The 12,366-nt window shown below is 36.0% G+C and overlaps 1 protein-coding gene across 5 annotated transcripts in view; it reads right to left on the bottom strand.

The window, feature by feature from the left end:
* WASF1 (WASP family member 1) overlaps positions 1–12,366 on the bottom strand; it is a 135,462-nt gene that overhangs the window by 60,111 nt on the left and 62,985 nt on the right. For all 5 annotated transcript variants that reach the window (XM_069077057.1, XM_069077055.1, XM_069077053.1 and 2 more), the window contains exon 2: positions 2,572–2,664. The gene's annotated coding sequence lies outside the window, so the exon portion shown is untranslated. The remainder of the gene's footprint in view (positions 1–2,571; positions 2,665–12,366) is intronic.

The following is a 12,366-nucleotide window of genomic DNA, read 5'->3' as shown; positions in this document are numbered from 1 at the left end:
CAAAATGTAAATGCTATTTGCCATTTACCCCCTAGTATAAGCATTATGGCAATGGAAGACAGCCAAGATAAATTCACGGGGACGAGATACAAGCTATAATAGGCAAATGTTCATAAGAAGTTTAAAGCTGGTAATTCAGAGCATGCAAAAATTGGGCACAAAAGCATTTTCACATTGATGGAATTAAAGAACAAAACAGAAACATCTACTCACCCAAACAACGAAAAGAGGACATATTTTCTGAAGTATTACAGCTAAGCAAAAGCAAACTGCCTGGAAATATTTACAGGTTGAATCCCATTTAACTAAATCTTCCTTCTACTGATCCAAATTTCCCCAAAAGTCCAACTCAAATTCCACTTCTTCCACAAAGCCTTTATTAATTTCTCCAGTCTTCATTCACCTCCCCTTCCTACTGAACTTCTATTCTACTAAAATCTGTACCATATAATTTAGTACTTCTTATGGAATATTATGGGCAGCTAGGTGGTGCAATGGGTAGAGTCCTAAGCCTAAAGTCAGAAGACCTGAGTGTCAGACACTTACTAGCTGTGTGACCCTGGGCAAGTCACTTAATCCTGTTTGCCTCAGTTTCTTCATCTGCAAAATGATCTGGAGAAAGAAATGGCAAACCATTCCAGTATTTTTTCCAAGAAAACCCCAAGAGTTGGACATGACTGCAACAACTGAACATGGAAAATTATAAAGTATCATACAAATGTTAAAAAAAGTGTCAGTTCTCTCTCCTTGACTAAATTGCAAACTACTTGAAAACTAGGGCCATATTTTTTATTATTTCTCTATCCCCTATAGCAGGGGCCAGCAATCTATGGCTCATGGGCTAAATCTGGCCTGCCACCTGCTTTGGTATAGCTAGTGAGCTAAGAATATTTTTTTTTCCCATTAAAATGTACTCCTCATCTGTAAAACGAGCATTAGAAGGAAATGGCAAACCACTCCAGTATCTTTGCCAAGAAAAGCCCAGATGCAGTCATGAAGAGTTGGACATGACTGAAAAACAACTCAACAACAAAATATCAATGTGTCCTTCTTAGCTCATGAGCTTGTCCCGTAGCTTGCAAAACCCTTCCCTATAGTATCTCAAGTCAATAATATGCATGGGGTAGATGTGACAATCAAAACATATTTAACTATTTGATTGCCCTCTCTATAGTACGCACTGAGGATAGTTCAGAGAGAACTTAGATAGCTTAGTCTTAGAATCGGCAAGACTGGGATCCAAGTGCTCATTGTGACACATAGTAGGGGTGTGAACATGGGCAAGTAATTTAAGCTGTCAGGGGACCAGGCAATTCTCTAAGACTGCAAATCTTCAACAGTGCATAGAGCTTGAATACCAGGACTTTCCTATTCTATGAAGTCCCAGGTCTAAAGATCTAAATGGACCATGGAATGCTGGTGTTAGAAAGTATGTCTAGAGTGACCATAACCTACAGTGCTTTTCAGCCTGCTGTCATGACGCCTGTGGTGCTTTCAGGTAGGGAAGGTAGCTGATGAAAGGTGTACTTTGAAATATCTCATTTTAAGAATACTCCAATCTTGTAATAACCCCTTACCCCCCCTTTTAAAACAAGTCAAATACTGATGAGAATATAATGACCCTAAAACCAATATCAAATAAACACTAAATGGTGCTGAATCCTGTAAAACTATAAGGCTTCCCATTATAATTACAACCTATTACTTTGTTCATTTAAAATACACATCTCTAAAAGGAATGATATCAAGTGAACATGAATATGTAGAGAATCCATATGAACTCTTTATGTGAGGAATAAGTGGGAAAGGGAAGGGGGAAAAGAATAAGCATTTATATGGTGTCTACTATGTACCAGACACTATGCTAAGCGCTTTTATAACTATTATCTCATTTGATTCTCACAGCAACCCTTTGAGGTAGGTCCTGTTATTTGAGGAAATTAAGGAACAGAAGTTGAGTGACTTGCCCAGGGTCACAAAGCTTGTAAGTATCTAAGGCTAGATTTGAAATGAGTTCTTCCTGACTCTAGGGCCAGATCTCTATCCAATGCACCACCAATTGCCTCTGAGTACATGCTGAAACTACAATCTTACTTGTCAATACAGGATATAGTAATAATACAGTATAATAATATATGTAGGGAAGGAGCCCAAATCTGTAATTTCACAAGTTTAGGGAACTCTCAGTGTGGAAACTCCCTCCTCCAGTATCATTTTTAGTTTAGTGTTTTAGGGAGTTACCTAGGGCACTGAGAGTTTAAGTGACTTACCCCAGGTTACAAAGTAAAATCATAGTATAATATGTGTCAGAGTAGAACCTGAACTCATCTTCTGACTCCAAGACCAGGATTGTATTAACTACTGCCTTTCTAATAATATATTAATGATTCCCATTAAAAATGTAAAAAAAACAACCTTGTAAAACAAACATCTATGGTGTATTTGTCAAAATAGTAATATTGTAATAATACCTTTTAATAGCTCTGCAATTTGACTGATTAATGCAAACTGCAACCATTATATGTTTTAGTAAACACTTTATGAGCTCTTGTTACCAAAAAAATTCATTACCTGGTCAACAGCCTTCTGTTACTAAATATCTCTGAGCCTTAGCAAGGCTGATGCTTGGATGACAGACATAGAGAGTCCAGTGTTGGCCCGTATCTGTAACAATAACAAGAACACTAATTTAAATTTTTGGAGCAATGTAAAGTTTACAGAACACTTTCTTCACAACAATCCTCTAAGGCACATAGTGAATTTTTTTTTCTTATTTTACAATTAAGGAAACTGACACATAAAGGTAATATGACTTGTCCATTATCATACACCTACAAAGTGCTAATAACTGTGATCTTAGTCTGGCTCTTCTGATTACATGCCCAGTCCTTTACCCACTATACCATACCATCTCCCCTGACTATTCAGGTTTGAGAATTTCTACTTAGATGGAATCCCTTTCAAGAAACCAGTCACCTATATGCCATGAGGTGGTATTAGAGGAGAGCTTTAATCTGTTAGCCTTATGTTTCCAGTTTCATCTTGAATATTTCCATATGGATATATCACTGACACCTCAAACCCAGCGGGTCAAACTGAATACATTATCTTCCCCTCTAAGCCTGTTCCTTCCCCTACTCTATTTCTGTTCATTGGCATTGCTATCGTCCCAGCATCCTAGGCTCATAATTTTGGAATCATCATTGATATCCCTCAGTCTTTATCTTCTCAACAGGCCAGTGAGGTAGGTATTATCTCCATTTGACAGATGAATAAACTGAAATCCTATTATTCCTACTTCTGAAATCTCTCAAATCTGGCCCATCCTTTTCACTCCCATGGCAACCATCCCAGTTTAGTTCCTCATAGAGCATTCAAATAACTTCCTTGCTTCTCTTTCTGCCTGCATTCCATCTCTAATACAGCTTTTACATCCCAACCTGAATATTCTTCCAGAGCCAATGATATGATGCCATCTCTAATGGCTGCCTAATGATTTCCTCAAAAGAATATACACTGCTGAGTCTGGAATTTGAGGCCCTCTATCATATGTCTCTAACCTATCTGCTTGGTTTTATCTCCTAGGACTATTCACATAATCCATATTTCAGTCAAACAGGACTATTTAATTTCACCTCTTCCCCTCCTTCCTCCATACCTTTGCTTATGTTGTCACCTATGCCTGCAACATACTCTGCCTCACCTGACCCCAATATTTGTCTGTCATAAGACTCTCCCTTCAAAACCCAACTCAAATGTCTTTTCCATGAAGCCATTCCTAACTCCCAAGATGAAAGTGATAGCTCTCTCATATAGATTATGATAGAACATTACCTGGATCTTTACTTTTTATCAACTCAAGATTATCTCCATTCTACTCACATGCTGCTGAAAAGACCTAGAGGAAATCATGCAACTGAGTGTTCTTGATCCACTACAATTTTATGCTGTCTAATCCCAACTATGCCTATTAATATAATCCCAACACAGCAAGATAATCCCTTTACTCTTCCCTAATTATCTATCCCACTGAGGCTCCATTCTTGACCCTCCAACCTCTAAGTTAAGGTCCTTACCACATAGGACAATACCACAATTTTATCAGGAAAATAGAGACCATTTGGCATGAGCTCCCTCTTCTTCCTACCATAATTCTTAAAACCTCCTGAAATTCACCTTATTCTTTCCTCCTTTATCTCATTCTCTAATGAAGAGATGGCACTTTTCTTCACCAAAGCTCTTCATGTACTATCGATTATAACTCAATCTAACTTCTCCAGAAGATTATCCTTCAAATTATTCCCCTCTGTTCCTTGATTTTCTTCTATGTATTGGATCATTCCCTTGATGCCAAAATAAAAAACATACCTATATCTCCCATCCTAAAAAAAAATAGACAGTACCATATTTTCAAGATTATAATTCTATACCCCTCCTTTCAGGAAAAAAACAAATCTATACTGGCTGACTTCACTTCTTTTCTTCACACTAACTCTTTGATCTTATGCAATCTGCCTTCCAAATTCATCCCATAAGGATGTTGATGATTATAACAATAGTAACTAGTATCTACATAGTGCTTTGAGGTTTCCAGTACTTTAAAATATTATCTCATTTTATCCTCACAACCCCCCAGGAGTCAATGCTATTATTATCCCCATTTTATAGATGAGGAAACTGAGGCTGAGGGAGGTTAATGACTTGCCTGGGATCACACAGCTAGTAAGTGGCTGAGTCAGGATTTGAACTTAGGTCTTCCTGACTCTAGGCCCAGCATTCCATTCACTATACAATCTAACTGCCTCTGAACTTAACTGAAGTTACTCTCTCCAAAGTTACCAGTGATCTCTTAATTGCCAAATCTGATAAGCCTTTTCTCGATCCCCATCTTTCTTGACCTCTCAGCAGCCTTTGACAGTGTTTATTATCCTTTCTTCTTGGATACTGCCTGCCCTCCTACCTGTTCCAACTTTCTTTCTTATTCTTTCTCCGTAGCTGGCTCATCGTCTATGCCCTGTCTATTAACTATAGATGTGCCTCATGGCTATGCCCTGAGCTGCCTTCTACTCTCTCTAAACTCTCTCACTAGTAACCTAATGAATTCCTATGGATTTAATTATCTCTATGTAGATGATTCCCAAGTCTATAGATCTAAATATACACTCTCTTCAGAATATCATGTGATGACATTTACAACTGCTTTTTGGATATTTCAAATGAGATATCCCTTAGGTATTTTACATTCAATAGAGAAAAAACTAAATCATCTTTTGGCTTTTTTCCTAATTTCCCTACTTTGGTCAGGGACACCACCATTTTCTCAGTCTCCATGTTATCTTTGACTCCTCTCTAATCCCTCACCTTACCTATCCAATCAATTGCCAAATACTGTTTATTCTACCTCCCCAATATCTTTCATGACCTTTTCTCTCCCTCATGGCTACCACCCTTGTCTCTTGGACAATATATGCCACTACTTGGCACTATAACCACTGTATATCTCAATTGACATTTTCAGCTCTGTTATATATTATTTATTTAGCTTTCTGTATTCTATGAACCAGTCTATAAGAGCCTTCTTTTTGTTCCTTATTCATGATACTCTGGCTGTCACCTCTATTTGATATTCTTTCATTCATCAATTCTACCTCTTAGAATCCCTCATTTCCTTTGAAGTCTGTTCAAGTGCCCCTTTCTACATAAAGCCTTTCCTGACCTCTCCAAAGTTACCTTGTATTTTTTTGTGTGCACCTTTATTTCTGCACATGTTGTCTCCTCAGATAGAATATAAACTTCATGAAGGTACAAACTGTTACATTTTTATATCTCCAATACTAAAAACAGTGTCTGGCACATAGTAATTGCTGAATAAGTCCATGAAGAGAGGTATCTCATTTCCTTTTGCATTATAATTATTTGTCTATGTGTCCTCATCCCCAGCTCCCATTAGATTAAGAGCCCCCTATTGCAGTTATTTCTATCACTAGTACCTAGCACATAATAGATGCTGAAGAAACACTTCATTATTTGGATGGATCTGTGTTCTTATCACTGTGGGTACTTCTTTCATTGGAGCAGGATGCAGCACGTCCATGCCTTTTCATCATCTGCAACTCATCCTGTCCTTGTCTTCCCATAAATCCCTTATAAGGGGTTTACCCACCATGCTAGGAATCTTCCTCTTGCTCTCCTTTTTTCCTTCAACAAAGATTTATTGACACTTCTTATATTCATGCTAGATGTGTAGGGAGATAAGATAACCCTTACTGAAGAGCAGTGAGAGACAGGGATAGTGAAGAGGAAGGATATTACCAGTACATGGAGAGCCCTGAAAGCCAGGCAAAGGCTTCCAGCTTCAATTTTGCAGTCAATAGATGACCATTAGGTAGATAATAGTTTCCTGAAAAGATATGTGAAATGATGAAAGTGGTTCTTGAGAGTGAATGAATCAATAAATGGGGAAAGCATTAATGATGAGGAGCAGACAGAAATGGTGATGGGAAATTTTTTGATGTTATATTTACAAACATGGTAGAAACTGCAGTACTGTACGACAGTAACAGTTCACATATGAAGAGTTCTTCAAAGTCTACAAAGAGCTTTCCCCACAACAACCCTCGGGGGTAGAGAATTTAAATATTATTATTCCCAGTTCTTCTTGATACCTTGACATTACTTGGCTACTAATGGAACATCCCATCAGCTCCTTCATTCTCACTACATAATTAGTCCATCTTCTTTTGTGGACTAGTAGCATCTTTTACATTGTCTCCTCTACACAATTCCTCATTGTCAGTATCTGTGGCACATTCATTCACTGGATGCTTCTCCATCACCCTTTGGATGGGCCACCATTTTAATTCTACCTATGTTGTGGTATTCAAAGACTCACAGTCATAAAGCATTACTGAAAAAAAAAATATTTTTAAAAGACAAGCTTTCATTTCAATTAGAAGTTTGGATTCATTAAAAGCAATGTGTAATTTCCCAAAGGCACTGATTTTGTTGAATTGAATTCAATGGAGGAAATACAGAATATATAACTTATTTACACATACATGTTTTTGCCCCACATTTACTAGAGCTATCAAGGGAAGTCACAATAATGTCCCTCTTATCCAGACAGCTAGAAACTTTAATAATTTAGAAGAGATGAAACCTGAGTTTCATAAGAGCTCAAATTTATATAGCAACATAAGATTTATAAAATATCAATGAAAAAAACTGTCACAAAAACTGTCTGCATTTTTACCTAGAAAAAGCATGGAATCACCATAAGCAGGTTATATATGACCAATATCACCAGAAATTGGACTATTAGAAAAATAAGAGATATCCCTGGCTTACCTTGGTAACTACAATTTAGTGAATTCTGGTCAAAATAATAGGTCAATTCTTCACTAGCTGTGAAATTTGCACAGTAGATACATATATGTGTACATATACACAAACATTGCTATATTTACACAATATTTAATAGCCAATAATATGTTAAGGTTAAAGCTTTATTTATCTGATATCATTAGGGCAGCATGACTAGACTTGGAACCAGGAGATCTGAGTTCAAATCCTATTTCAGACACTTACTAGCTATGTCATGATAGGCAAGTAACTTAACCTTTCAGACCTCTAGTTTCCTCACCTATAAAATGGAGCTATTAATAATTACACCCAGGGGTGGCTGGATGGCACAATCAATAGAGCACCAGCCCTGGAGTCAGGAAGACCTGAGTTCAAATCCAGCCTCAGACACTTAACACTTAATAGCTGTGTGACCTTGAGCAAGTCACTTAACCCCAACTGCCCTGCCTTCCCCCCCTCCAAAAAGCAAAAACAAAAATAATTACACCCTACCCACCTCACAAGGTTGTTGTCAGTGTCGAGTAAAGTCATATAAAAAGTACTTTGTCAATAAATACACCACTAAAATGGTGATTTCATAAGTGTGGGCATTCCCTACAATGTGCAATCCATCCATACTTTGCATCTCTTGTCTATGTCTTCCCAAAAGCTTACCTCAGCAAGGTTTACCCAATGTGCTGAAAACCTTCCTTGAATATTGTTCATATTGTGAGCATTACAGTAGAGCTGCTTATCAATTATTCCCTGCACTTCCCACATCCCCAGAATATATTTCTTTCACTACTTTCCTATATAATTCCTTGTTTGTAACCAGTTCAAAATGAAAAACAAAAAAAACTACACTATGAAATCTTAAAGCATTATATAAACTTGAGTTATTACTATTATTATGGTTCCCCTTTCTAACAAAGGCTAATTTGGAGTTACTTTTTCCTTAATCCTTAAAGTCTAGTTAACATTTATACAGCAGTTTGCTACTTTAATACATTGGCTGCCTACTTAGGTTTAAAATATGCATTTAATTGCAATTTAAAAAGTAAACTTCCACAATAAATAAGTATATATGTGTGTATACATACATACATATGTATATGTGTATGTATTTATATATACATATATGCATTGTACATACCTACATATACAAATATATCTAGCTATCAACATCCCATGCTGTGAATTGGCAGAGAGGAAGGAAAACATCCAAACTTATGGGAAAGTGAACAGACACAGAATTCACCTTCTCGACTTTTCTCTGCCACTTTGGGTCCATATCAGGGAGGGTAGATGAGTTGTACAGAGTGGGTGGTGCCAATGGGAAGTATGATGCCACTAGAAAAAGAGAACGGTGCTAGATTTTGAATAAGGACCCTCAGTGGTAGCCTGAGGAACTGGAACTTGATTCTGTAGGAGATCAAGAACCGATGAAAAGTTCTTTGTGCAAAAGTGATATAAGGAGAGATGCACAAAAGGAATATTATCTGCAAGAAGTATGAATGGAGGATAAGAAAGTGGAGATAGTAGAGGTCTGGAGGATATTGCAGTGGTCCTCAGTAGGGTAGCAGCAATTGGAATAAGGAGGTGACATAAGGGAGAAATATTGAAGAGGTAAATCAATAGGCTTTGGCAACTGAATAGAATGAAGTTAAAAATATTTTTAAAAGAATAAATTTATCTTTCTCATACCTTGGGTTTTTTTTCCCAGAGGTGTTTATCAGAGTTCCTAAATCTTTACAGTACTATTGTTATTCTATAAATTGTTCTCCTGATTCTATTCATTTTACTTTGTATTAGTTCATATAAATCTTCTCTGCTTTGTTTTTAGTTGATTATTATATTATAGTTTATTATATTATAGCTCTTAATAAATAAAAGCATTTATTAAACATTTATTTTGTTCAACAAATACTCTTTAGAGGCCAGTGAGCTAGAGAGGAATGTTTACTTCCAGCCTGAACCTAACTAAGCTATTGTGCTGTTCTAATAGGTATATTCTTACTTCTCTCTAAGTCACCTATGTCCTTTATTATCTTTTTAATGTCCATGACACTGTTGCTTTTACTTTTACTGTAAGGAAAAAGGTTTTTTTTGTCTCTTCTGTCTCTATTATCTTAGCACAGCACCTGATATTTGGTAGGTAATTAATAAATGCTCATTAACTGACTGGTTTCTCACCTCATTTCTTCTCCATGCTCTCTTCCCTTTGGGCTGTTGCACTCTTGGCTTCTGATGCCAACCTTGACAACTATAAGAAGCCAGTAATAAAAACAAGTATTTTTTGAGTACCTCGTATTTGCTTAGAGCTGTGTTGGAAGTGATGGAGCTAGTCAGTCTAAGGACAAACAATCCTCTAGGCTTCAGAGGCCCTTGGAGGTATTCATAACACAATAAAATAATCAAAGTTCAAAATGGCATGCCCAAGATATCCACAAAGCTTAAATTATGTTCACCATTATATTTTAATAAGCTTTGGAAGTACTTGGTAGTTATTTTTAAAAGAATATTTATTTTTAACATTCACTTTTTAAACATTTTGAGTTCTGAACTCTCTTCCTCCTTCCTACCCCTCCCCCACCCATTGAGATGACAAGAAATGTGACACATGTGAAATCACTCAAAATATATTTCCATATTAGCCATGCTGTCCCTTACTCCCCCAAAAACAGTGAGAAAAATAAAGTGAAAAAAGTATGCTACAATTTGCAATTAGACTTCAGTTTTTTCTCTGTAGGTGGATAGCATTTTTCATCCTAAATTCTTCAGAAGCATCTTAGATCATTGTATTGATCAAAATAGCCAGGACATTCACAGGTGATCATTGTACAATACTGTTGTTACTACGTACAATGCTCTCCTGGTTCTGCTCACTTCACATCAGTTCATATAAGTCTTCCCAAGTTTTTTTTTAAACCATCTTACTTATTTTTTAAAGCACAAGAGTATTACATTACAATCATATACCATAACTTGTTCTCCAATTGATGGGCATTTCTTCAATTTCCAATTCTTTGCCACCACAAAAAGAGCTGCTATAAATAATTTTGTATATTTAGGTCTTTTTCTTTGATCTCTTTGCTGGTTAAAGGGCATGCAGTTTTATAGCCCTTTGAGCATAGTTCCAAATTTCTCTCCAGAATAGCTGGATCAGTTCACAACTCCAACAGTATATTACTGTCCCAAATTTTCCACATCCCCTCCATTTGTCATTTCTCTTTTCTGTCATGTTGGCCAATCTGATGGTACCTCAGAGTTGTTTCCATTTGCATTTCTCTAATCAATAGTGATTTAGAGCAATTTTCAAATAACTATAGATAGCTTTGATTTTTCTTTCTGAAAACTGCCTATTCATATCTGTTGATCATTTATTAACTGAGGAATGACATTATTTTTATGAAGTTGACTCAGTTCTTTATATATTTGGGAAATGAGGCCCTTTGATGGTTTATTTTTAAATTATCCACCAATACAGTTTTTATATGGCTTAAAGAATAAATTTTCTAGTTAGGAGGAAAATTACCTTAAACCACAATAAATTATAAGCACTCTGGACCATCACCCCAAGGTATATGACTAAATGACAAAATAATTAATGAGTAAAAAGACAAGATTAAACACAAGATTCCTTACATCTCTAATTCTACTGGCATAGTTAATTTACACATACTTTTCTGGAACACATCTATAATATAAAGTAAAGTAACTTGAAATTGATCTCCAGCCTTGACAACAGGAAATACAGGAATGATAATTCCTTAGGTTTTAGTTAAAATATCAGGAATGTACCAAATATAGTCCATTATATCTGATGGCATACCAACCATGGATTTAGCTAAATTCTCCCTGAACCTATATTTTGCCTTGAGTTTTTTTTAAAGTGCCCAAACCTACTGTTCATTGGATATAATATTCTATCTCCTTTTTAGAGTCATAAAAATATGCTAGGCTTTAAGACTTATATTCTATAATTTATATTTTTATACAATTTATATTTATTATTATATTTATTTATACAATTTATATTCTAAAATATAATACTTCAGAAATATTTTTAGCACTTTGGGATTAAGTGAACCAGCATTTATAACTAACCTTCATTCTCCTCTTGGCCTACCTTTTGACTTTCTGTATTTTGACACCATGTACTCAAGTTTTCTTCTTCCAACTCCCTACTTTTCAGCTCCATTTTGTGTGCCATCTTCCCCCATTAGAATATAAACTCCCCAAGGGTAGGGCCTGTCTTTCTTTTTGTTTGTATTTGTATCCCCAGTATTTATAGTACATTGTACTTAGAACAGTATAAGCAACATGGCAATTACTTAACCAATGCCTGATATCTTATTTGGGGAAGTACATCCTCTTAGACTTCATCTTTCCAGAATGAAGTCTTAGTTGGTTCTTTAGTCTGTTGTTGTTGAGTCATCTGACTCTTTGTGACCCCATGGTCACTAAATCATACCAGCCTCTATCTTCCACTATCTCTCTAAGCTCACATTCGTTGTTTCCATGACACTGTCCAATTCATCTACTGTCATCCCCTTTTCCTTTTGCCTTAAATCTTTCCCCAGCATCAAGACCTTTTTAAAAAAGGACATAAACAGCTTTCTTTATTTTTAAATTAAATTTTTGAGGGTTACATTTTAGGTTCTGAACTGTCTTCCTCCTTCTTTCCCCACACTACACTAGAAAAGGCTACCTTTTAAACATATTCATATGTATGTAAAATCATATTATGCACACTTCTATTTATCAGTTCTTTCTCTGGAGGTAAACAGCATCTTCCTTCATTGTTGCTTTGTAGTTGATGTGAATATTTAAAATATTCAGAATGGAATAGTCATTCACAGTTATCCTTCAAAAATCATTGCTATTATTATATATACAACATTCTCTTGGTTATATCAAGGTCTTTTCCAATGAGCCCTGTTTTCTCATTATGTGGACAAAGCTTCAGCTTCAGTATTTTACTTTCCTGTGAATAGTCTGAATTGATTTCTTTAAGTATTGACT

This window comes from Petaurus breviceps, unplaced genomic scaffold (assembly GCF_028583685.1).
Source record: "Petaurus breviceps papuanus isolate PSGF00001 unplaced genomic scaffold, PetGlider_PUasm1.0 90977, whole genome shotgun sequence".
Classification (NCBI taxonomy): Eukaryota; Metazoa; Chordata; class Mammalia; order Diprotodontia; family Petauridae; genus Petaurus; species Petaurus breviceps.
The sequence above is the reverse complement of the archived record's forward strand: the minus strand, read 5'-3'. Positions and strand labels throughout refer to the sequence as shown.